The 27750-nt window shown below is 39.2% G+C and overlaps 1 protein-coding gene across 39 annotated transcripts in view; it reads left to right on the top strand.

The window, feature by feature from the left end:
• The first annotated feature begins 214 nt into the window (after window positions 1–214).
• Window positions 215–27750, top strand: part of CALD1 (caldesmon 1) — a 231504-nt gene continuing 203968 nt past the window's right edge. For 13 of the 39 annotated variants that reach the window (XM_086395521.1, XM_086395503.1, XM_086395523.1 and 10 more), the window contains exon 1: window positions 26680–26787. The gene's annotated coding sequence lies outside the window, so the exon portion shown is untranslated. Of the gene's footprint in view, window positions 312–518; window positions 634–20396; window positions 20511–26679; window positions 26788–27750 lie in introns of those variants that run through there. The other 26 variants (XM_086395526.1, XM_086395510.1, XM_086395506.1 and 23 more) reach the window with 4 other exon arrangements.

Here is a 27750-nt window from a genome sequence, read left to right as displayed (position 1 = left end):
TGGTCAGAATCAACTGAGCAGTTTAGAGTGTAAACTCAAGTAAACTCAAGTAAACATTTTTCTTTCTCTTTCTTTTTTTCTTCCTTGGGAACAGATGACACTTTACTGGACAAAAAGGAAAAATATCTGGGTGGGAGAAATTGGGTGGGGCCAGTTAAGCCCACATTCCACTACTAGATTTAGTTGAAAACACCAAGCTGTTTTCAAGAAGTCTGAATTTAACTGACTCCCTCACACCGTACTCAGGGGTGCCTTCCTTGGAGAACTGAAAGCAGAAGGAGTTGGGAGCTGAGAGTAATGCTGAACAAAAGGTAATTATTTTAAATCAAAACATATGCAGGAAGGGTGAAGTTAAGCTAAATTCCAAGGGGCAATTGCCACTCAACTTTCACTTCTCAGACCTATCTTCTCTGATAAATTTTCCCTGGTTACATAAAAAAAAAGAGGTGGGGTGGGGTTTGCTCTGCCGTTCTTTAAAATAGCACTTTTAAATAAACTGTCTCCTTTTAATATGCTAGTACCTCTCATTTCCTGATTGCCCTATGTATAATACCTGGTACGATGTGGTCTTAATATGCAAGTAATGAGAAGATGAGGAACAAGTGGTAGAAGAATTAAAAGGAGGAAGAAAAGGTAGGAAAGATAGTTCCTGTCCTGTTTACTCAATGTCTGAGAGTTCTGGGAGACTTGGGAAGCCTTTTGGTTGTGGCAATGGTAGAATTTATTTTTCAGTTTGTAATGCATAATGTTATCTCTCATGGTTGTGTGGATTTGATGAAACAACTGCTATTAGTTTGGGATGATTGGGGAGAATCTATGGGCAATCAGTGCAAAGAGCCTAACTGGGCTGAAATCTCCAGCAGTGATAACTTTGGGGCACAGAACTTAAGTCCTGTCATTTGGATACTTGGACTTTGGGGAAGGAAGAAATTGGTGAGAAATAATAATTAGAGATTAGCCTAATGAGGCTAGAGAAATGCAAACAGAGGCTTGTTTATGTTTCTTCACAAATACAGAGAAATGCCTGTCAGCCCTGGCCCCAACAATGGAAGTGACACCAGAGTGCAGAGCAAGGAACAGGACTCTCAAGGCCAAAGCCAAGAGAGTGAGATCAAGGGCAGGTGTGCCGCGGGTCTAGCCTTGAAGGGCTTCTGGCACAGAAGGGCACGATGCACCCCCAGCTAGGGACCGAGATGGACACTCTAACTTTATGAATGGATTCTGTTTAGCCAACCCTAGACAGGGGCTTTTCAGAGTTTCAGAAACAGCAGGGAGTTTTAATAGTGCCTAGGAAATACACAGATGTCTGAGAAGTCAGAGGAGCAAGAGTGGGTGACATTTCTGGAATTTTATTTAGAGAACACATAGATATTTAGAGCTCAGGGTTGGAGCAAAGATGTTCTTGATCTCACAGAAAGAGCAAATTCTGAGACCTCTTTAGGGAATGCAATTCACAGTAAAGAACAGCATTCTAGGAAAAGCAGGTCTCCCAGAACTAGAGAAATAAGAGGAAGAAAGAGAGAACGACCCCTTCACAAACCCCAAAACAACTGTTCTGATAAGGTGAGAGCACTGGGGAACTCTGAGTCAGGACAGGTACTGCCCCTCAGGATCCTGAGACCTACCTGTCCTCTGAGTAACACCTCTCCAATGGACGACTTCCTCTGGCACATTTCTGCCCATTGATGACCCAGCCTAACTTCTAAATCCTCCAATAAAATGGCACCAACCACTTTACCATCCTCTCCAAACATCTGGCTTTCCTTTGATCTTCCTCTTGATCATGAAATTCCTTTTCAAAACCCCATTGGTTGCCATGGATTTTTAAAAATTTTTTATTTTTTGATATTTTCTTCTCACGTAGGGCTTTAGCATTCCCAATGCTTTCTCCATTAGTTCGGGTCCATTCAGAAGATACAACTGCTACTAGTTATTTGAACAGAGAGAATTTAACATGTTTTTAAAGCCTGTTAATGAGATATAGAGCTGGTAGCAAAGTAACTAAAAGAATAAATCTGTGCATGCTAAGTCACTTCAGTCATGTCCGACTCTTTGCGAACCTATGTACCGTAGCCCACCAGGCTCCTCTGTCCATGGAATTCTCCAGGCAAGAACACTGGAGTGGGTTGCCATTTCCTACTCCAGTGGGTCTTCTCAGCCCAGGGATCGAACCCAGTCTGTTGAGTCTCCTGCATTGGCAGGTGGATTCTTCCCCACTGTGGCACCTCGGAAACCCAGTACCACTATCTATACATAATTTATTTTCAGTGATCAAGTCTAGCTCTTACTCCTGTACTAGTCTTATCTGTCGGACGTGTGTAATAATTTCAAGCTCACTTTGCTTATACTGCACACTCGGTAGGTTAGGGAGACAGTATGACATAGTGTGAATCCTGGACCACATTGTGTGTGTATGCACTCAGTCGCTCAGTCATGTCTGACCCTTTGTGACCCCATGGACTGTAGCCTGCCAGGCTCCTTTGGGTCCAGGAAAATTTCAAGGCAAGAGTACTGGAGCAGATTGCCACTTCCTTCCCCAGGGAATCTTCCTGACCCAGGGATTGAACCTGTGTCTCCTGTGGCTCCTGCACTGGGAGGCAGATTCTTTATCACTATGCCTCCTGGGAAGACCCATGAGAAGACCCCTGGACCAGATTGCCCATATCTAAATGCTTGCCTTCCCTTTTACCTGCTGTGCATGCCTTGTAAACACAGCTTCTTAAATGTCTATAAGCTTAGTTTCTATAAGCTTCATTTCTCTGTCTGTAAAATGTAATGGTACCTACTTTAAAGGATTGTTTTTAAGTTTAATAGTGATATGCAGGGAGTAAATAATCCATGACAGATATCATTAGTATAAGGATATTAAGTCTATCAGTTATTTCCTTCTCCTCGCCAATGTTCTCTGGGTACAAAACACTAAGTCCCTCCCAATACTCTTATTCTTCTTCTCATCTTACACTTGTTGTCCTCTACAGGTACCACTTTCATAGGTTTGTCAAGGTGACTGTCTCCCCCTCCTTTAGTTTTTCAATCAAGTCAGTTATACTCTGGTTATACATACTTCCCTGGCCATGCATCCGTCACTCCTCCCAGTATCTAAGACCATAGTTTTGTCTTTTAAATCTCGTTTCTCATCATCATCTCTTTATTGGGATGTTCAACTCCCACATCTGCCTTTTTCTTCCAAGCCTTTGCTGTCAGTAGAGAAATCATGTCTATCATCTATGCTATATTGGCTTTTGATTCCTAGTCCAAGGCCTCTTAGTTTCTTTTCAGTTACTGTTGTTCTTGCAGCATTTTAAACCTGAGATGTGCTGGGAGGAGATTTCCAGGAGCAAGTGAACAGGAATCTTCAAGTGGCAGAGGAATCATGAGAGCAGACATGAGAGCGTAAGATAATAACTTTCAAGAGCTCGGTGATCTGTCTTGGGTATTTGACTTGGACAGAATGCTTATTTCATATAGGTTAAGCAGGGCATCTCAAGACTGTCAGAAAATGAATCTGTCTTTGTTATGCCAAAGAAATCTGTTATCTAGTCAAAACAACTAATCAAATAATTTCCACATTAATTTTTCATTTTATGCTTGTATTTGCACATCCAGCCCAAAACTCTCCAAGGAATAAATTATTATTTCAGTATGTGAAGGTTTAGTTTCTTTTGGCTACTCCAAACCATCCAAATTATAAAAGTTAAACTATCTATCATGCTTCATAAAGGTACTTCCAAGAGCCAGAGAAGAGGCATCAGGAGTGGGGAATTTCTTATGTGTCCATGCATGTACAGAGTTCAAGCTCTAGGAATAAATGTGTCAAGAATGTGTAACTGCTGCCGAGTAATTATGCAACTTACATTTCTGCCAATAAAATTTGAGCCTGAGTTATGTAAGATTGAATTATAAATCCAACCTTTGCACCAATTATCACTGAGATGTGGAAAGAAGGAACATTATAAAGGGTAGAGGGGAAGAAAAATGAATGACAAGTAATAGTCTTTAGGTAAATCTGGGAGTGCACAATAAATGTTAGTGTTGGTTACTCTAGCTTGTACAGCTGCCACTATCATTTTTAATTCCTGCAACATGTCTTCTTTGTGACATGTTAATAGCACACTTGTCTCAAGGGTGCAAGCACAGAATAGGAGTGTAAATTTTTAAAAATGTCAATAAAAAACACCTATATTCTCCTGTTCAACAATGTAAACATTCAAAGTAACTAAAACTGACTTCCATGCCTAATCCCAGTTGGCTCCCAGAGGTACCCCCATAAACTGAGGTATAATCCTTCTAGTGCATTCACATACAAAGACATACATATATGTTATATAATACATATAATTATATAATATACATATTATATTATAAAATTGATTACTGTGTGTGTATGAGAGGATGTTTTATATATCTGGTATCATACCATACATGTCATTATGAAACTTACTTCTTTCACACAACAGTATATAATGAAGATCTTTGACTTCACTACATACAGATATCTCATTCTACTTAACTACTAAACTCTATCTGCATACAAATAAGATGTTTCTAGTTTATGTGATTACAAACAATTCTGCCATGAATAACTTATATGTGTGAGAGTAGAGGTTTCTTTAAATGGAGAAATAAAATTGTTAGATCCTAGGGCATATGCATTTTTAATTAAATGTGTATTGTCACATTCATATCAGGAATGCAAGAGGATACCATTTCACTATACCCTAGCCAACAATGATATTTTACATCTTGTCGATCTGAAATGGTGTTTCTTAATTGATGTGAAATGTTTTCTCATTATTGATGTGGTGAAAATATGCTTCATTGTTGTTCCAATTTGCACTTCTTTGACTGTGAGTAAGATTTGACATCTTTGTATATGTTTATTGTTACTTGTATTTCCTCCTCTTTGAATTCACTTTTCATATCCTTTGCACACTTTTCTTTTTTTTTGCAATTCTGGTTTCCTCACTTTCTAACACCATACACAAAAATAAACTCAAAATGGATTAAAGATCTAAACGTAAGACCAGAAACTATAAAACTCCTAGAGGAGAACATAGGCAAAACACTCTCCGACATACATCACAGCAGGATCCTCTATGACCCATCTCTAAGAATATTGGAAATAAAAGCAAAAATAAACAAATGGGACCTAATTAAACTTAAAAGCTTCTACACAACAAAGGAAACTATAAGCAAGGTGAAAAGACAGCCTTCAGAATGGGAGAAAATAATAGCAAATGAAGCAACTGACAAACAACTAATCTCAAAAATACACAAGCAACTCCTACACCTCAATTCCAGAAAAATAAATGACCCAATCAAAAAGTGGGCCAAAGAACTAAATAGACATTTCTCCAAAGAAGACATACAGATGGCTAACAAACACATGAAAAGATGCTCAACATCACTCATTATCAGAGAAATGCAAATCAAAACCACTATGAGGTACCATTTCACGCCAGTCAGAATGGCTGCGATCCATAAGTCTACAAGCAATAAATGCTGGAGAGGGTGTGGAGAAAAGGGAACTCTCTTACACTGTTGGTGGGAATGCAAACTAGTATAGCCACTATGGAGAACAGTGTGGAGATTCCTTAAAAAACTGGAAATAGAACTGCACACTTTGCTATTGGATGGTTTATTGATCTTTTCTTCTTATTGACATAGGAGTGTTTTAAATATCTTGGATTTTGATCAAGGCAACTTTAGGGACACCATTCACACGGTGGTCTACATGAAAGTCTCCCCCTGGTGGTGCGCAGTGTACAATGTACATAGTCACACTTGGCAGTTCATCTTTGGTTTGTGATGAATTATGTAAGCATTTTATCCTTAATCTGTCTCCTGTCTTTTAACATTGCTTGTGTTATTTTTTTCATAGTAGAATAATCATACCTAATCAGTCTTTTCCTTCATGTTGTTCGCCTTCTCTGTTTTGTTTAAAATGGTCTTTCCTACCAAAGGTAATGAGACATTTTCCTGAATTTCCTCTGATTGTTTTCATAGTTATTTTTTAATGCTTGTATCTTTAATGTTTCTTAAAATTATTAAATTTTGTAAATGATGTGAAATAGGAATCTAAACATTATTTTTCCTATTAATCATAACCAATAGTCCCAACAAATTATTGGATAGTTATCCTATCCCCTTATCTAAAATACTACCTTTATTATATACTCTTTTTTTCCTATACTCCTGACTGCATTTGGGGGTTCTACACTATGGTCTTATGATTAAAATAATATTTGGAGAAAGTACTCATTTAGCTACACTAGGGTGATCGCTATCTACTAATAACTGAGAGGTTGAGATTAAAATAAGAATCCATTCAATATTGGCTTTAATTCATAGTATACAACTTTATGTTAAACTTTGTGTTATAAATTATGTGAAATTCTCACTTCTGAGAGGAGGCTCAGTCTATCATATTAATCTGTCTGTCATCTTTATAGAGTCCCTACATTGAAGACCCTGTCTAGTTGCTCTTATAAACATATAATTAGAACTGGTGGATGTTACACAATGTCTCTGGTGCCCAGATTCTGGTGCCCAGCTAAGCAGCCAAACTTTTTCTTCCCGAATACTGTGCTTGACTTGAAAATGCTTAACCTGATTTAACCATGTACATAGTAAATTAATAAAAACTAATAACTATATCTTTTAACTTTAAATGAATAGATCACTTGCAACAAAAGTATAAAGCATTTGAGCTTTTCTGTAGGGCCATGGGGAACTTAAGTGTAAGATTCATCTGATAGCCCAGTTTGACAGATAGTCAGCACTAAATACACATTTGCAAGGTGAAAGAAGCTAATACCAGGCTTAACTTTAAAGAAAAAAAACCTTTTTTTTAATGGGAGTATAGTTGCTTTACAATGTTGTGCAAGCTTAACTTTTTAAAAAAGCATTATTATTATTTCTTTTTTCTAGGCATTTGACTGATTTGCTTCATTCAGAGTTGCTGTTTTGCTCTTATTGCTTTACAACATATGATATTAGAAAAGTTCAGTCTCTCAGTCATGTCCAACTCTTTGCAACCCCATGGACTGCAGCACACCAGGCTTCCCTGTCCTTCACCGTCTCCTGGAGCCTGCTTAAACTGATGTCCATCAAGTCAGTGATGCTATCCAACAATCTCATCATCTGTCATCTTCTTCTCCTCCTGCCTTCAATCTTTCCCAGCATCAGGGTCTTTTCTAATGAGTTGGCTGTTTGCATCAGGGGCCAAAGTATTGGACTTGGCATTAATCTGTCTTTATTAGCCAGAAAACTTTAAGTCAATTTATCCTTTTCTTTGAGATCTATTTAAATCCAAGATTTAGTTATTTGTTTATTGGTTAAAAGAAAAAACAACTTGAGGTATAAATCTCATTGTCCATATTTGCTTTCCATGTAGACCAACTGAATGAAAACTAACTTTCCTCTTCCTTCTCTCCAGATATGCTGGTGTTTTTGAGTGATGCTAGCTTATTCTGACTGTTCTTTGCAACTCTGTTCTTTCTTAAAGCATGTGTGAGATAATGCAAAAGTCAAAGTCAAAGCCTAGATTCACAGATTCTTAGAACTGGAAATGCCTTGAGATATTCTAGTCTAACCATCTCATTTTAGAACTGGAATGAATGCCCTGTTGACACAATTTGATTATATATATATATGTATATATATATAATAATTTTAGTTATATATAGTTAAACTTTATATGAACCAATCATTTGGGATAAGAGTCTAAATATATTTACAAACACATGAAGTTAACTCTTCTTTCTTTAAAATATCCATAGCACCTATTGAATGTACATGAATGTGCAATTATAAGAATGTGAGGATGGAGAAGTTACTGATTTTCACCCATTAGCCTGACAGGAATGGTTAAAATGTGAAACAGTTTCCAGCAACGTGTGGATTTCTGGCTGGCTGCTTTTTTATTTCAAAGTCTGTTTTATTTTCTGAAACAGTTCCTTATCACATTTATTTATTATTTCTCAAAGGGGTGCTGGGAAATATTCTGCCTTTATTGCTATTCTCATGTTCACACGTGAGAAAATCAAGTTCACACAGAGCTTAGCATTCTCTTCCTGGAAATATGTACTTAAAATAACCCACAAAACACTCAGCTATCTGTCACTCAGCTCAGCACCCTTTTCTAGTCCTTTCTCTTCCAGCCTGAGGGCTTTCACACAGATGAAGCTGATATTGCATGGAAATTCCCCAAATCAAGGCTTGTTTAAAAATCCCCAAGAGACACTGGACTAGGCATATCCCCATGTGGCTGAAAATGCATGCACACAAAATGATACCAATAAACTTGGGAAGAAGACATGTAACACCAAAACTGCACAATTAATTGAAGAGAATGGTTGTCTTCAGCAGGGAGAGGTGAAATAAGAGAATGTTGTGAAAACAACATTAAGTTTTATTTTTGCTTCTCCCCACCCCCATTCCTCATCCCAACCCAGTTTTCCAAAAGTATCTTATTCCAATATTTAAGAAAAACTTTAGTGTTTTTCTCTGCACACAGTGGAATTTCACCAATTTCTTCAGAATGACAAGTATCCGAAAAAGTTCTGCGGCTGCTAAAATCACTGTCCCACAATCTATCAAGAGTCAAGATCTCACAAGAAGAAAATTTGCAGTATATTAACTTAAAGTTAAAAACACACACACACAACTGACAGCCAGGAGACCACTTGGGTTTTAATCTTTGTTCTGTGCTGATAATGATAACCACTCAAAGCTAAGTACTTTTTTAACAGTTTATAAAACATGTTCACATTTATTAATCTATTTGATCTTCATAGCAACTCTTCAAGGGAGCTGTTATATAAATGAAAGAACTAAAGCTCAGACTGTTTAAATGACTTAAAAAATCATTTTAGAATATTTACTTTTACTTATTTATTTGGCTGCACCAGGCCTTAGTTGAGTTAAGGCATACAGAATCTTTGGTCTGTGTTGTGGCAGGCTGGAACTTGCAGCATGTGGAATCTAATTCCCTGACCAGTGATTGAACCCAGGACCCCTGCAATGGGACTGCAGAGTCTTAGCTACTGGACACCAGGGAAACCCCTTACCTGACATTAAGATTGCTTAATTTGTGATCTATACTGTTTCTGTGTTCTGAGGGCAGGTTCCTAACCTTTCTTTGCTTCGCATTAGTAAATATAACATTTGCTGATTGACTTTACAGGAATGTATAGGAGAAAAGTGATGATACTATGAATTAAATGGTTATTTGGGATAAAAGTGCTAAATAGGTTAATTAATATATAATAATAAATAATAAGTTGAGTATTATTTAAATTAAATAATGTATTAAATTGAGTACTATAACATTGTATTAAATTAATATATACATTATGTATAAATAAATTAATATATTATTTATGTGTAAATAAGTTTACACAATATATGTGTATATATAGGTAGATATAGATAGTTACCATTATTTGTATGTTATTATTATTATATGGCTTATTATTACTTTTGAAATATTTGCAACCAAGTCTTTGCAGTTTATAAACTATCTCAAAGGGATGGTATTTAGCAGGGACCTAGGAACACTCAAATTAGATCCACACAATCAAGCAGCCTTCTCTTTGAGTTTCTCAAGAGAAATAATGTACAGAATCCAGTGTTGGGTGAAGTATCTTTTCATCTGTTTGCTGGAGATCTGGCCCCAAATCCAGGATAACTGCCAAGTGAGATTGGCTAGATTAAATTGAATCTACGATTGAATCTTGGATTTTATCCCTCCATTGAAGAAGCCCATTAGCTAGAAAAATGAAGAGGAAGTATGTGAGGAGGGAGTGGAGGAGATGAATGGCCCACTGCTCTCCTGAGGGTAGGCCCAGCTCTCCTTAATACTGTGATCTGGAAAAGGTAGAGCATCTCACCCTAAAGAGATCTACTCTAAGGCTCCTAATGCCTAGAAAACTAGCCCAATCGGTGTCCTTGAACTTGACCAGTCCCTAGCAATGATTTTCTTCTGTGGAAGGCAAGAGTGTTAAGAGTGCTGGCTTGAAAGAGTTGCTGAAAGTTCTCCTAGCTAACTGTTTCCAAAATAAGAAGAATCCCCAAACTTGGGAATGATATTCAGTTCAGTTCCATCACTCAGTCGTGTCCAACTCTTTGCAACCCCATGGACTGCAGCCCGCCAGGCTTCCCTGTCCATCACCAACTCCCAGAGCTATCCCAAACTCATGTCCATCGAATCAGTGGTGCCATCCAACCATCTCATCCTCTGTCATCCCCTTCTCCTCCTGCCTTCAATCTTTCTCCGCTTCAGGGTCTTTTCCAATGAGTCAGTTATTTGCATCAGGTGGTCAAAGTATTGGAGCTTCAGCTTCAGCATCAGTCCTTCCAGTGAATATTCAGGGTTGATTTCCTTTAGGCTTGACTGGTTTGATCTCCTTGCAGTCCAAGGGACTCTCAAGAGTCTTCTCCAACACCACAGTTCAAAAGCATCAATTCTTTGGTGCTCAACTTTGTTTATAGTCCAACTCTTATATCCATACATGACTTCTGGAAAAACCATAGCTTTGACTAGACAGACCTTTGTTGGCAAAGTAATGTCTCTGCTTTTTAATAAGCTGTCTAGGTTGGTCATAACTTTCCTTCCAAGGAGTAAATGTCTTTTAATTTCATGGCTGCAGTCACCATCTGCAATGATTTTGGAGCCCAGATAAATAAAGTTTGCCACTGTTTCCCCATCTATTTGCCATGAAGTGACAGGACTGGATGCCATAATCTTAGTTTTCTGAATGTTGATCTTTAAGCCAACTTTTTCACTCTCCTCTTTCACTGTCATCAAGAGGCTCTTTAGTTCTTCACTTTCTGCCATAAGGGTGGCATCATCTGCATATCTGAGGTTATTAATGTTTCTCCCAGCAATCTTGATTCCAGTTTGTGATTCATCCAGCCCAGCTTCTCTAAAATTCATTCATTCATTCCATAACATTTTGTGTTAGGTATTACATTATGTTTTGGGATACAGGGATGAGTATTTGCTTGTGACTGTGTGTGCATATAGAGAAAGAGATATGGACAGATTATGAATAATTGACTTAAATGAAAACTTCCCAGAAATTGTCCACTCAACAGAGAACAGATATAGAGGTAGTCCTTCTCTGGAGATAATTTCTTGGAATATAGATTCCTGTAGATTATGTGAAGATAGTCAATTACAAATAATATATAAATTTGAGATATGTAAGTTGAAAGAATTCGATGTAAATAGTAGGATAGGCAAAGAGAAGTCTGGTGTTTTAGAGCTTTGGACAGAAGAAAATGCCAGTATTCCCCCAGTACTGTTTTAGGAGAAGTTCTCTCAGCAATGGAGTCCTATTCTTCCAACAGAAATGTTCCTTAAAGACTGGCATTTTAGTCAGTCACCACTGAAGAAGTGAAATCATCCCTCCAAACTGGCCAGCCTCTTGGGCTTTGGGTCAGAACTTTCCCTAATACCTCCCTCGGCATCCTAAGCTGCCTGTTGGAAAGGAGACTTAATTCAAATGGCCACCTCAATTTTCTGTCTCAGGATATATTTTAACTTTTAGATAATAAGTTAGCACTCTAGTTTCTAAGGCAACACTAGTCATACCCACTTGTCTGTTATTTTTATCATGGCTCTAACTTTCCTGCCTTCCAGAAGAGCCATGAGAACCCAATATCCCCAAAAGCCTATACATGGATAGTTCTGTTTGAGGTACAGCAAGACTCCAGGGTTCCTGGCCTAGACCCAGTCACACTCACCAGTCCCCAAGCACTGACTTGAACTCTCAGTTTTGGTCCTAGATTTGCATACAGTTGAATATAAATAGTTTTTGTCAAGGTCTTACTATTTCATTTGCTTGTATTTCCCAATTCTGGTCCCCCAAAGCAGTGTTGAGGGGACCTAAGTAAGCATAATATATGGCCCCAAATTTTAAGTATGATCCCTGTTTCTATTTCATTTTTTTTTTTTTACTTATTTTATTTCTTTCTTTTTTATTTCTTATTTCTTATTTATTCTTATTTCTACTTATTCTTAATTCTCCCTGTGTCTTTGTTGCTGGGAGAGGGGCTGCGCTCTAGCTGTGGTGTGAGGGCTTCTCCTTGCGGTGACTTCTCCTGTTGTAGAGCACAGGCTCTAAGGCAGGCAGGTCTCAGTGGTTGTGGAGCACGGGCTATATTGCCACGCGGCATGTGGGATCTTCCCAGACCAGGGACTAAAACTGTGTCCCTCGCACTGGCTGGTTCACCAGGGAAGTCCCTGGCCCCTGTTTTTAAAAGCTCTGTGCCTTGTTTACCACTGCATCACTAGGACCTGATAGTGTTAACAATGCATAGCAGACAATCAAGAAATATTTTTGCATTATCAATTCAGTTCAGTTCAGTCGCTCAGTCGTGTCTGACTCTTTGCAACCCCATGGACTGCAACATGTCAGGCTTCCCTGTCCATCACCAACTCCCGAACTTCACTCAAATTCATGTCCATCGAGTCAGTAATGCCATCCAACCATCTCATACTCTCTCATCCCTTTCTCCTCCTGCCTTCAACCTTTCCCAGTATCAGGGGATTTTCCAATGAGTCAGTTCCGCACACCAGGTGGCCAAAGTATTGGCGTTTCAGCTTCAGCATCATCCTTCCAATGAATATTCAGGACTGATCTCCTTCAGAATGGACTGGTTTGATCTCCTTGCAGTCCAAGGGACTCTCAAAAGTCCTCTCCAACACCACAGTTCAAAAACATCAGTTCTTTGATGCTCGGCTTTCTTTATAGCTTTCATTATCAATTAATTAACCATTAATGAAATAACTGGTTAAGCCATCGTTAGTTAATTAATCTAGGATATAAAAATCCAAATGAAATAATCAAGTCAGTAATGGATAAATAGAAAATGAATCAGTTTGACATCAGGTTTGTAATTCATTTAAGGAGGGCTGTTAACTGAAGGCTGAGATTTTAGTGACGGTTTTCAGGTGGATCTGGGGCTCAGGAAGTATGAAGGAGGAGGAGCCAGGTGACTGAAGTCCCTGAGGCAGAAGGTGCATCATCAGAATGGGAGGGCGAGTGATTTGTATCAGAATCATCAGAGGAGCAAGAAAGAGGGTGATTATGAAAATCACTGTAAAATGCCAAGTCAAGTTTTGACTTTATTGTTTTGTTGGTAAGATGATAGTGAAGATTTCTGAGCAAGGAAATTCATGATAAAACCTAAAGTTCAGGGCTAAATATGTATTTTTATTTAAAAATACATTTATTTAAAAGGCAAGCCCCTTTATGGGAAGGGGCCATACAGGGCCTTATATAGGACCAAGAAAAGTTTTAGTATGGGGAAAGTACTTCATAAATGTTTGTCCTATGAATAAATAAATGAGCGTTTAGTTCACAAAGCAACTTCATAACCATTTATCTCATTTAATTCTTACATCTGCCCTGTGAAACAGATATTATTATTCTCTGAGAGAGCTCAGACCTGGGCATAGGGGGGATGTCCAAATTGTGGGAAAAGAAAGAACAAATGGGAAAATCAGAGAGGTAAGACAACAGTCAGGACACCAGTGGCAGGAGCCCCCAAAGACAGAGCCAAGAGAGTCTGGGGGCTGGGGGAGGACTGCACAGGGGTCAGCTCTTCAGGGGCCACAGACAGGACTGCTCAGAAGCGGGGGAAGAGGGGACAGAAGGTAAAATGTCCAGGGCCAAGAAGAAAGGAGGTCACGGAAGAAGTGGGGGTTGGGGCGGGGGGAGACTGCATCATAAATGCATCGTTTGGAGAAATTTGACATAGAAAGAGAGGAGTGAAGCTCAAAGAAACAAGATGCAAGGTGATTTTCCCCCAAGCCTCAAACATGTTTTGGACAGAGGGCAATGACCAGTGCAGAAAGAGGCATGCATGAGGGCGCATGAGGTGAGGTGATGCTGGACAGCAAAGACATCTCAGGTCTCACACGTGCTCTCTCACTGATATCATGTGATCAACCCCAGCATAGCTTGATCAGTGGTTAGATGTATCTAAGTACATAGCTAGATTGCTTGTTCCAGACAGCCATCCTTCCCCATGTATTTCCAGACTCCACTATCTTTGAAAATATGTTTTCTCTTTTGTTGAATCTTAAAAATAGTCTTCCCCCCAAGAGAAATCACTGCCTCTTAGATGACATTCTGCCAGGCCAAAGCTACAAAACCTCACCCAAAATAGATCAAATATTTTAAATATTTTCTTATTTGCACCCTTCACAAGTATGCTTGCCATGCAAAGCCAATTATGAGACTGACTTTTTTTTCCCCCTGAAATGACAGAAGATATATTTTCTGGTAAAAAAGTGGACACTAGGTCTCACCACATGGTGTTGGTTGGATTTCAGTCAGCCTTCCCTAAGCCTGGGACAGGGAGAGGGAACACCTACAGCTGGGTTAACACGGGCAGAGTAAGGAGGTCTCTGTTAGCATTTGCCATCTGGGAGTCCAGCTTGTGCACGTGTCTGAGCTTCCCCATTAGAACAGTGATTCTCTAAAGGCAGGTGCAGTGTTTTTACAAGATTACAAAAGGCACATAGCCTAACACTAAGCCTTTCAGGTAATAGATGTTCAGAGGTTGGTTAAATGAATGAATGAATAAACAAAACTATCTGAGAAGAATCCAGTTTGCAGCTCTGAGTGACAAGAGGAATTTCTTGTGAATGAAACCTTTTTGCTTTCTCTGAGGGGGAAAGCAAATCCAACAGAAAGAGTGAGGGAAGAGTGGAAACCATGGAGCCATAAGAAATAGGGAGACAGAGATTTCTTGTTGGACACTGAGGGAATTGTTTAGTCCTGTTGGGGGGAAGTGGAGAACAATAACTTGTCTCAGATGGCCCTTCTTCCCTCCACACTGGATCTTCTCACTGGATCTCACTCCCTTTCTATTTTGTCAAGTCCTCACCCTTATCCCATGCAACCATGTCCTTCTTCTTCTACCTGGTGCCTTGGGAGACCAGCCCCTCCTTCTTTCTTCTTTGCCCCATAAGTGCAGGCTTTTCCTTCAACCATACCTTATTCATAAAACATAGGCTACGGCTTAAGGTGTTAGCCCTTAAGGGTAACTACTGTTTCCATGGTGTCAGAGCTTTACTACAAATGTGTGACTAAGTTGAGGACTTCCCATTCAGGGCAGATCCCCTCTCCTGCTAGTCAGGCTGGCCCTGAGTGAGGAACACCACTGGTCTGAGGACAAAGAAGGGCAACGGTTTTCCCAGTGTCCTATAGGTGACCACATACTAGTGCCCTGGAGAGAGAGTTCTCATCTGTATAGCAGTTTCTTTAAAAAAAAAAAAAAAGTTTAAGGATAGAATAAAACCTGTGCACATGCTCTGTAGAATTAACAAATGTCATAATTTTGTCATCATTGCCTGAGATCTCCTTTTATACACTGCAGAAAAATTTGAAGTTCCTTGATTTGGTGGCCAGTACCATTCTCTCTCCCTCTCACGGGAAACCACTATGTTGAATTTTGGGGCTTCCCAGGTGGTCTGGTGGTAAAGAGTCTGCCTACCAATGCAGGAGACATAGGAGATGTAGGTTCAGTCCCTTGCTTGGAAAAATCCCATGGAGATCCCTTTGGCATTCTTGCCTGGAGAATCCCATAGACAGAGGAGCCTGGCAGGCTACAGTCCATGGAGTCACACAGGATCAATCACAACTGAAGTGACTTGGCAGTAGCATGTTGAACTTGGTGTGGTTCTACCATCACAGGTATTTATATAATTCGTAGGAGTAGGATCAATCATCCATCCCTTTTGGCTGCTATATAGTATTCCATCCCATACTTTAGTTTATATAGCCTCTCCCTCACTGATGGCTGTTGGAAATTTTGCAATGATAATGCAATTACAGATGATATTCCAAAGAGCTGCCTTTTACATGTCTCCTTGCTGAAGAATGTGGGAGTTTCCCAAGAAGATATACCTAAAAATGGAATTGCTAGATAAGAAATGCATGTATGGAACTCACTGGATGTTGCCAAATCATTGCAAAGTGAATGTTCCAATTTACTTTCTTACACAAAATACATACACATTACCAGCAATATTCAGTTTTTCAAAATCAGATGTCTTTTTCTTTACCAATTTGCTGGTTATGAACTGGTGTCAATGTTTGATCATGCATTGTCTGGTTACGAATGAGTTTGAGCATCATTTCATGGGTTTTTGCCTTTGAATTTTTTTGTGTGGATTGTAATATCCTATTCCCATTTTCCACTGGGTTTTTCTCTCTGTGTGTGTCTTTGTGTCTTTCTCTCTCTCCCTCCCATACCTACCACAATTGATTTTCAGGCATTTTTTGATATTCTAGATTCTAATCTTTTGTTTTATACCTTGCACATCTTCTCTTGGCTGTCTTTTTTTTTTTTATATGACGCTTTTGTTGCACAGAAGTTTTTACATCTTGAAATCTTGAAGTAACTAAATTTTCTTTAGTTTAAATTTCTTTAGCTTAATTTTTACTTTATAGAAATAAATATTACTTAGCCTTTTCTGGGTTAAAAAAATGTTTCAAAATCTCAGTGGCTTATGACAAACATTTATTTCTTACTCCTTGGTCAGTAGCAGCTCTGCTGGCCCTGGCTGTGTTCACTGGCCCAGCAGAGCTCTTTGTGTGTCCTCTTCGGAAACTCAAGCTGAAGAGCAGCCATGATCCGGGCTGTATTGGACTCCTGCTTTGCTATAACAAGTTACCACAAACTGGGGGGCTTAAAATGACAGAAATTTATTCTTCCACCATTGTGGAGGTGAGGAGTCCAAAATCAAGGTGTTGACAGGATTGTTGGCTTTTTCTGAAGACTCTGAGAGAGAATCTGTTCCATGCCTCCCTCCTAGCTCCTAGTGGTTGCTGGCCATCCTTAGCATTACAAATATTTATTTACTTCTTAGGCTGCGCCAGGTCTTATTTGAAGCACCCAGGTACTTCACTGGAACATGCGGGATCTTTCACTGTGGTGCAAGGGCCTGTCTCTAATTGTGGTGCTCAGGCTCCAGAGTCCATGGACTCAGTAGTTGAAATGTATGGGCTTAGTTGCCCCACAGACTTAGTTCCCCCATGGCATGTGGGGAAACTTAGTTTCAGACCAGGGATCAAACCCGTGTCTCCTGCATTTGATGGTGGATTCTTAACCACTGGACCATCCTTTTCTTATAAGGACACTTACCATTGGATATAGGGCCTACCTAGATAATCCATCCAGGCTACAGTCCAGGGGGTCAAAAAGAGTCCGACACAACTTAGCAACTAAGCACAACATAGATAATCCTGTATGATTTCATCTTGAAAGTCTTAATTATTAATACATCTGCAAAGACCCCATTTTCAAACAACATCACATTGACAGGTTCTGGATGAATATATCTTTGCAGGGGATGGGGAGACTCCATTCAATTCCACGGCGCCTGTTGTCAGAGCTAAGGGCAGACACTCAAGAGTAAAAGCAAAATGTGATGCCTCTTAAAGCCTCCACTTGGGATGGGCACATCATCACTTTCAGCCACATCCCATGATTCACAGCAAAACCCAGGTCAAGACCTCCTAGGAGGAGCACTGTGGCGATACAAGGCAGAGGATATAAGCGTTTAATCCCAGTCACAGAGGAAGTGAATATTTGGCTGTAAGAATCCAATCTATTACAAACCACATTATTTTTGAAGTCAAATAATACATGCAGCTTTCAATAAAAGGCAGTCATCATCTACCTCACCCACTCCTGTAACTGATCCTCCCCCCAGGCAATGGCTCTCAATGATTCCTTCTCAGCCTCCTTTTCTGGGCTCTAAATGGGGTGTCAGTTCCCACACCTCTTCTCTTCACTGCCTACATCATTTTTTTTTTTCCAGGTAACTTATTCCTGGTTTAAAAATACTATCTATCAGTGGACAACTCTCAAAGGTGCATCTCCAGCCTCATCCTCCCCCCATAACACCAGATTTGTTCATCCCAGGACCTATCTGTGCTTCTACTTGGATACCTCTTATCATCTTAATATGCTTAACATATGTCTCGTGTGATTCCCACCCCTCCTTGAAATCTATACCTCCCTCAGGGGTCCCCGTTTCATGAAATAACACTCCCACTCAGTTATCCGGACCATGAAAGGAGATATCCTTGATTCCTCTTTTTCTCACATCCCTCATTCAAACCATCCAGATGTGTCCAAAATTCAGTGCTTTCTCAGTCCCCTGAGCACAACGGCCCTAGTCCCAGGAGCACCTCATGCCTAGGAGGAGGCAACAGCTCCCTCCAGCTTCTTCCCTCGCATTCGTGCCACCTATTCTGCACAAGTGCGTGTGCACTCTGCCAGAGTGACCCTTTTCTCTCTGCTCAACATCTTCCAGTGCCTTTCCCTCTGCCTTGGAACAAAACCCAAAGTCCTTGCCGTGGCCATAAGGTTCTGGATGATCCGAGCCATTGGAGGTCACTTCTCCCAATTACTCTGAAATCTCTGTTATTCTTCAGTATGTACCCGCTCTGCTTGCAGCCAGGAATGCCCTTCCTTCATGTAGTCTCACTGCTTACTCCTTCATTATTTTTTTAATCCACTTCTCTATTGAAGAACTTTTCCAAAGAGGACTTTCTGATTTCCTCTCTTCCTCTGCACTTTCTTATTTTTTCTGTACAGCACCTTCCCCTGCCTCATATTATATATTTATGTATTAGCTAATGTGTTTATCTGTCTCCCTTCATCGAAATGTATTTGTTCACAGTGAATGCCTGGAACAGGCCCTGGCATGTGGGTGAGACTCAATAAACATTTGTTCTGTGAATGAATGAACTATTGTAGGGGGAGTTGGTAATTGCTTTCATATTCCTAACAATATACTAATTCTACTATCTATTAAAAGTTCAAGAGTAGGCATTTATTACTAATTTCCTGCTAAACAAAATGCAGATTTAGCTCTCTTATCTAGCATCATCCTACTAACATGTTCTTGCTCATTCTCCTCTGAATCTAATTACATCATCACTGTTTTGGTGAACTCAACATGTAATGTTTACACAATTACAGCTGTAAAATTTTCTCACAGTTGACCTGTGTAGTGTACTATAGCCACTTTTCCTTTCTCATACAAATATTTAATTTTTCCTGAAATTATAATGACCTCAATCATATAGTTACTTGTTTTCTACATACCTATCATAAATACTTTTCCCAAGAACATATCAGTAATCTATCTACTTGCCTTTTTCTTAAAATATCTTGCCTGGAGTCCTCTGCTCCAGTCTCTACTGATTGGTTTCTGGACCAGCTGTTGTCCTGGAATTTTCTTTCACCATCATCATGGGACCACTTTTTACCTCTGTCGTGGGTTTGCATCCCCTGTTTTCCGATCCTTGTCTTTGAAGCTTCTTGGTTTCTAGTTTTAGCTCTTATTTTTTCTCCCTTTAAAATATATAACTTCAAGAACTTGATGACTTCAGAATACAATATGTTTTCATTCATTTTACTGGATGACCAGTGGGCCCTCTGAATCAGGAAACTTCTGCCCTTTAGTTTGAGGAAATTTTAATTTATTATTTCTTTTGTAATTTCCTTCCCACAATTTTCCGGAGTACTCAGATGTTGGCTCTTTGGTTGATTCTCTAATGTTCTTTTCTTTTCTTTATCCCATCTTGTCTTTTTCTTCTACTTTTCTGGAAAATTTTTCTAAACTTTATCCTCCACTTCTTGAATTGAACTTTTATGAATTTCTGTCATAGTATTTTTCATTTACAATAGTTCTTTCCTGTTCCCTGCAAATACCTTTTTACAGAGTATTTCTCTTGTTTCGTGGCTACAATATCTTCTCTTCTCTTCCTGAGAGTGGTAATTACTGTTTTCTTGAAGTTATATGGTAATTATAGCTTTCTTGAAGTTTTCTTCCATTTCTCACCCTCCCCCTTTTTCCTCTGAGTTTCTTTTTGTTGTTGTTGTTCTAATCTTTCTTCCAGAGCTTTTCTTTAACTCGATGTTCATATTTAAGAGTGAGATGCTAAAGAGTTGATTGAAAGTTCCTTTCAATTCACAGAAGTTCGCAAAAGGGTTTTGGGTGATAAGATAAACATTTCCAGGGTCCCTCAAATTTTGTGCCTTTAGATCCTTTTTCCATGGGTCGCCAGGTTCTCTGGAGTGGGATCCCCCAGTTTCCTTTCTGTGGAGTACAGGCTCAATGTTCCTTGAGCAGACTTTCATTTCAAAGTCTGTTTTCAGCACATGGCATCTTTTCTGTCCTCTGCTTTGCCTGACATTCTGAGGCCAGCACTTCTCTTCAGAAAATAAACTTCATGTCTGTCTGGTTGGGTGAGGAGTGGGTATCTGGGTTGGTCGGGGCAGAGGAGTATCTAGACTTCTAACTGTTCCTTACTTGGATTTTCAGCCTAACCTGTTTTCTGCTCCATCTCTCACCTCAGAGATTCCCAAGCTTCCACATCCTGAGCTTTTCCTGGTTCTGAGGCTAGAATTGGCTTCTTTCTTGTCCATCGGCCTTCTGCTCCACAGGGCCAGAGTTCAGTTTCTCAGCTCTGGTAAGTCAATTACTAACCATCCCGTTCACTTTCCATATTTCAGAATTTGGCTCATATCGACCTGTGTTGACTCTTTTCCAGTACTCTTCACCCTGTAGGATTTATTTATGATTTTTTATTTCTTTGTTATCATTTTGATGAGATTTGGGAAAGGAGCAGAAATAAATGAGGGATATGCATTTAATCTGCTGAGTTTAACCATATCCTCAATTTTTTTTTAGTCTTTTCATTTGTAGGTTCTGCTTTTTATGATTTAAGAATTCTGCCATCCTCTATCTTAAATATATTCTCCTATAATTTTTCCTAATCGTTTTCAAGTTTTGTTTTTCATGTAGTCTATATTCTTTTGCTGTGGGTGGAAATTCTGAATCTAATTGTATTATTTTCATATAATTGATTGTGACCTTACCATGAAAAATACACCATTTTCTCCCTAATCTATAATGCCTTCACTATTATTTTAAATGTTTTCATAAATGCTTGGGACTGTTTCTAAGCTTTCTACTTTATCCTATTAATCTATTTGTCTTATTTTAACTAGAATTGTCCTATAAATATATTGGTGCTTTTCTTTAGATCTTTACTTTTCCATATTACTTTTAGGATTATTTTGTCAAATTCTATAAAGTAGATCATTTAGGGATTTTAGTTGTAATAGTAAATATATAGGTTAATATGAGAAAAATGTACATGTTTATAATTTTGAGGTTTGCCATTTTATAAAAGTGATATATTTCACCATTCAAGCAGAACTTTAATGTCCTTAAATCCAGGACATAAGCATTTTGTAATTTTCTTGCACATATTTTGTTACATTTATTTCCCAGGTAATGCACACTTTTATTGCTAATAATAACATATTTTTCCACTATATTTTAAAATTAAAGATGGCTGGTTACAGAAACTCTGAATTTTGAATACTGAAAACCTGATTGCAGTAATCTTGCTAGCCTCTTTTAGTAGTTCTAATGTATTTGATGATTGTCTTTCTACATAGATAATCATATCATAAATAGCAAATAAATAAATCATATCATAGCAAATAGCATGTTTTTCTTTCTAATTTCAATAGCTCCTATTTCTTTTTTCTATTTCTTTGTCTTGGCTAGGACTTCCAATCCATTTTTTAATTGCAGAAGAGATAATAATCATTCTTGTCTTTTCATTAATTATAATGCAAATACTTTTAAATTTCATCATTAATTGTGATGTTTGCTCTATATTTCTGGTAAATATCTCTTATGTTTACAAAGATTCTGGTGCTAGTTTTTCAAGAGCCTTCTTTTTTCCCTATAAGTGATTACTAATTTTACCAAGCATTCAGTTTCAGTTTCAGTTCAGTAGCTCAGTTATGTCCGACTCTTTGCGACCCCATGGACTGCAGCATGCCAGGCTTCCCTGTCCATCGTCAACTCCTGGAGCTTGCTCAAACTCATGTCCATTGAGTTGGTGATGCCATCCAACCATCTCATCTTCTGTCATCCCCTTCTCCTCCCACCTTCAATCTTTCCTAGATCAGGGTCTTTTCCAGTGAGTCAGTTCTTCGCATCAGATGGTCAAAATATTGTAGTTTCAGCTTCAATATCAGTCCTTCCAATCAGTCCTACCAAGCATTATTTTTTATCTATTGAGATGAGCTTTCACTTTCCTTTTTTCTATTTTTATAGACTTTTAAACTGCTAATAGTGTATAATATATCAACAGATTTTCAGATTTTGACCATCACAGAATTGGCCCTTTATATATATATATATATATATATATATATATATATATATATATATATATTCTTAAATATGGTTTAATACTCTTCTCCATTTCTGTACATCACAACACCAAGATTTTGCTGTTTAGGATCTCTCTGTAGAGGCTATAGAGAATGCAAAAGCTACGGTTTTCACCCCCTCTTATTTATGTGTTTGTATTGTGTAAGTGTAATACATATCAGTATATACTGATACACACATCAATATATAATGCAATATATATCACTGAAGAGAACACATTGATTAAAGAAAAACAAAAATTTGGCATCATTTCCAAACTTAAATAGTAAAAATAAAAACTGCAAAAGGAGCTGCATACTCTAAATGTATCGTGTGAAACAACAAGCATATTCAAAAATGTAAATTTACATCCAATTTCTCTGATCTTGTCATGTATCACATTAGACCCATTTACAATGGCAAAACCCTAAGGTACTGCTATGAAGAGAACATGTTTGCTTGCTCTTGGGTGTTCTGCAAACAAACAGCAGAGCCCAAAGAAAAAGCCTGTTCTGGTGAAGCCTCCCACATTGGTGAATACCAAAGAACTGACTCTTCTTACTGGGTTGAGACATCAGGTTATACATTGACAGACAGTCATTTGGACCTCAGAGTACAGTGTTGAGAACCAGAAGCTTTACATTTAAGACATACTCCCTTCATTCAAATGAAACAGGATTACTGGAACGATAGGCAGGTCTTCAACCTGGGAACAAGGAGTTGGTTCAGACCAATAAAGCTACGAGTGACTGAGTCAAGTCAGTGAAGAACAGCAGTCAGGCACTAAAGTGTTAAAAGTACCCAATTTGAAAATCAAATGCACCCCACTACCCTAGCAGTATGGGGTGATACCAATCGACTTTTAAAACCTGTGGTCCTTCAAAGTCCATTTGGTATACTTTTATCCATTGCTACCACTGGGCACGTCCTATACACTTTGTTCACTGTCACCACCTCAGGCACCCTGTCCGTGACCTTGCATGTTTGCTGGGGTCAGGTCTGATTTACAACCCAGCTGTGAAGCCTAAGCTTCAGGTTTTCAGGCCCACTTTTGGGTCCAACATGGTTAAGTCCTTGGTGCCAGAAGCTGTGTCCCCATCCCTTCCCACCCCTGCCCTTCCCACCTTCCTCCCATAATCTCTCCCGTGAGAGGTGCTTGTAAGTCCCATATTTGAATGGCCCTTTTTTTTGCACTGTTAGATTCAATATTCTATTTTTTTCATCTAGGTTCATAAGTACATTTAGTCTAATTTTCGTTTCTTTTTCCTTCTTTTTTTTTTTTTTTTAACCATTTTTATTGCCCAACTTTGATATTAACATTCTACCAATCTGATTTTATTGTTTATAAACTTGAGTTTCTGGACATACTTCATTTGAGTAAAAGAAGGTATGTGTGTGTGGGAGACAGGTTGTTTTACTGCCTTTTAAAATGTTTGAAATATCTGTTCAATTCTATAAAGTAGATATTTTAAGTTGAAAGAATGTATATTTTTCATGGAACTCAATGAATTGATTTTCATTTTGAATGAGAAAAGTATGGCTTGCTTTTACTTTTCCCAAATTGACACACTAGCAAAATAAAACTGCTCACCACTGCAGGCTTGCAAATACTCAGTTGGAAATGAAAGAATACAGTGAATCATCCAGGTGTTTCCAAATGTCTTTTTAGAGTTGTTATGGTTTGATCAGGTAGATACAGCCTATGCTAGGCAAGCTGTTCCTTATCTAGGATGATCCAAGTGGGAAATATATTCCACAGAAGTTTCCTATGTAAATCCTGTATTTTTAGTGTCATTTACAAATGACTTCTGGAAAAAGTGAATATTATTATCCCATAACAGAGATTGGCAACATATATTTCTTTTCTTTCTTTTTATTCCCTTTCCTTTTTTATTCCTGTTTACTTTTTTAAAAGTAAAAGGACAATGAAAAAAGAATTTTTCTATGTCATGGTGTATATTACATGAAATTTGTTAAATTATTCTTCCAAATACATAGTTCCTGCACAATAAGTCTATTTTCAAATACACAAAATAGGTTGAATGATTGCTCATCCACAAAACCCTGGACTCAGAATTTATCTAGGGAAACATATGTCTCTTTTCTAAAGACATAATCCAAAAATATTTAGCCATTTATCTCCTAAAAACCATGCAAAATGCATGACCTTTCCATGTTTCCTGCTGATAATACTTTCCCCATTTGTAGCACAACTTTTCTTTCCTCTGGAAAGCTGGTACTTATTTTATTCATAGATGGTAAATTATGCCCTGATCCTGCTCAACCAAAGGGTATTACTCAAACAAGCAGGGAGAATGCTGCTTAGGATATAATCAGCAGTGGCCATGGAAAGCAGCACATTGAAACAGGCCTCACTGAGTTACAGTCATACTGCCTGGAGATCACAGGCACCAAGCCTGTCTGGACACAAGTCCTATCTTCACATAAACTTCACCAGCCGAGTTGTTTTCAGAGCTCAGGGATGCCTGCCCCACCAAGTGTTCAAGCTCAGCAGTTTACCAGACTGCGGAGTGTTATTCTATCTTTACAACCTGTCCCCAGCAGCCCAAACTGGTTGTGTTCCCAAAGTTTATTTCCAAATCATTTCATTGGGATCAGAGAGCATTTTCCCATAGGAACAATTTTTATAAACAGTGGTGTTCCACAAATGCCTGGTTGAGCCACAGCGTACTTGAAATGCAGCAGTGACTGTCCTATTCCCACAAGCCGTTATTTATTCTGCTTCCCTGGGAAAGTGCATTCTGGGTTTCAACTTGGGATGCCTGGAGCTCACCTCTCCCTCCGCCTGGCAGCCTTTGCTGTAGATTTTTTTTTTAGGCTGTGCTGCAGTAGCCGTTGGAAAGAGGGGTCAGAGTAGCCTTTCCCCTAAAAAGGTGAGTGTAGGTTGACAGAGATGCCTCGAGTAACTTAGTGCTTCGAAACTGAGGAAGGAAGGAAGTCACCGATGGGGCTCAGTCACTTTCCCAGTCTTCTGAGGGAGGCAAAATGGGCAGGGACTTTCTCCTAAGAAGAGCTCATTTCTAATTCGGATCTTCCTAAATACGAAAAAGGCTTATACAAGTTATACCTAAGATTTCTGAAGACCATGCTTCTGGGCTTGTAATTAGCCAGGGAAAATATTTTAACTCCTTCTGGTCAGTAATGGAACAGTCTCCAAACACAGAGCAATAATGAATGAGGCAGAAATGTAGCACCTAGCCCCAGCACCTGGCTCACAATCTCTTGTTACTGAATTGAGTACTGATCGACTGAATAAATTCTGTATTGAGAAGTACAAGACCACAGGATATGTATAGACACAGGCTGCTGCTGCTGCTAAGTCACTTCAGTCGTGTCCGACTCTGTGCGACCCCAGAGACGGCATCTAGTTAATTGCAGTTCAGCATCTCCTAATCCTGATGCTCTCACGGCACGCATCCTACCAAGGTAGAGCAGTTTGGAGTACTTTCAAGAAGACGCCAGGATGGCAGTGTCTCTCTGTGGGCATATGCGTCCATCTGCAGCAACTCCAAAGCAGGTGCTAGGTCCCTTCTCACCCTCTCTGTTGTGCACAGTTTCCAGCAATATCTCTCTGTCGCCAAATCGGAGTAAACAGAGGGGAGAGGGAAGGAGAGAGAAAGGTGATGTGGAAAACCAAAGAGGATAAGCCAAGTCTATAGGACCCTGCCTGGATGAATTTCTGGCAGCATACTTATTCTACTAAAAAAAGACCTGCTTTTTTTTTGATGAGTTGTTTTTATAGCACATATTTTAGAAGGCTGTGCCTCTTTCAGTTTAAAATTTAGCCTGTACGTTGGACCTGGGTCCTAGCCATTTCAGGCTTTAAAATTGCATACACAATTAAATTCCATTTTGTATGTACAACTACTTTTAAAAGAAATAGGCTATCAACTCTTTCAATTAAAAAGCCTTTCCCAGCCCCCACCCCAATAAACGTATGGACTGTTAAGTTTGAGTTCCATGGACCGTGCTTTCTTTTTAAAGCTCCGTTTGTGTTCTACAAGACAGCCTCTTTCTCCAAGATTAACATTTCTTATGATTGTTCCTGACAATGGATTCACTTCCAGAGGCCCTGCTAAGGATAACCAAAAAAGGGCATGTAGCAGGCTGGTTTTGGCAGCCTGCACACAGTTTCAGAGCTTTTTAGGTCTTGGTTTTTTCTGATGAGTGATTTCCTGAGCATGCCTAGGGAATGACAGGCATCTCCACAGGCAGGCTGCATCCACCTCGGCCGGGGTGTCGTCATTGGCTGCCTATTAGAAAAACTACAGGACAATGCATACCACCGATGCCGACTGTAAACATAGGGGATATGTGTTCACTTAGCATGGACTTCTGGGAGGGGCTAAGGAAGGGCGGTCTGGAGTTTTATTGAATAGAGCAGTGTGTATTAGGCTGCCTGCCTGCCTGCCCTCTTGCTGTGCTCCTGCTTAAAGAAATCAGTCCTTCCTTTCCAACTTAGTCCCCGGGAAGAAGTTTCAGCCTACGAGGTAAGGCACAGAGGGCTTTCTTTTAATCTCCTCCAGAGAGCATGGGGGCTTTCTCTGGGTTTCAGTCAGCATTCCTGGGCAAGGTAGCTGGAGATGCAAGATTATAAAAGTCAATAAACCACGCAAATGCTTGGGATTGGGCTTTGCTGCCCTGCAGATGTTCCCGGAAGACAAACAGGATGAGATTTCAAGTTTTGTTCTTAGAGTCAGGATGAGAGGAGAGATTATAGAGAAACTTATATTCAGGGACCACTGGCAACTTTGATAAGATAGCCTTTTGTTCAGGAGTGCCCTGGGGATTATACCTGATTGCCATAGGCCAGTGTCAAGAGTTGTGCGGTGCCTATTTGCTCATGCCAGCCGTCTCTCCTGCATCTTTTATTATCAGAGATTTACGGAGATTTTGCTTTAAAAGCAACAATAACTTTCTAGGTGGATAAGAAGCCGAAAGTGATCATTTTTAACCAAACACATTTACATTTTATTCTGCTACCAGTGTTTAAGACTTGACTTCTAGAGCTGCAAGGAGATAAGATCGGGGGTGGGGGGAGGAAGAGCACTGTCATTTAGCATGGGCTGGGTTAATGTAACTGATCTGCTATTTGCCCAGACAGAAGATGCCTCCCGTGATCTGTTTCCTATAAAACCTAATAATGAGAGAATGCATGTGCTAGTGGGTGTGTTTTTAAAAATCGCATTTCACATCTGACCAAACTATTTCTTAAGAAATCCTATTTTCTGTTTGAAAGCATGCCTGAGTGTCACTGGAGAATTTGAAAAAGGTGTAGGTTGCAAGTTTGTTCTGGGAAGGGAGGGAGCAGGCTTTCATTTCCAGACAGTCAGACATATTGGGGCATCTTAAACAGTAGTGCAAGGCAGCTAGTTGGTAGTAGCCTGGAACTCCTTTTAGAAAGAGATGATTGTAAAGGGTGGGGAAATTTTAGTGGCAATACATGGTCAAAA

Source organism: Bos grunniens, chromosome 4 (assembly GCF_055505025.1).
Source record: "Bos grunniens cultivar Pamir isolate PY7600 chromosome 4, Bosgru_T2T1.0, whole genome shotgun sequence".
Lineage (NCBI taxonomy): Eukaryota > Metazoa > Chordata > Mammalia > Artiodactyla > Bovidae > Bos > Bos grunniens.
The sequence above is the reverse complement of the archived record's forward strand: the minus strand, read 5'-3'. Positions and strand labels throughout refer to the sequence as shown.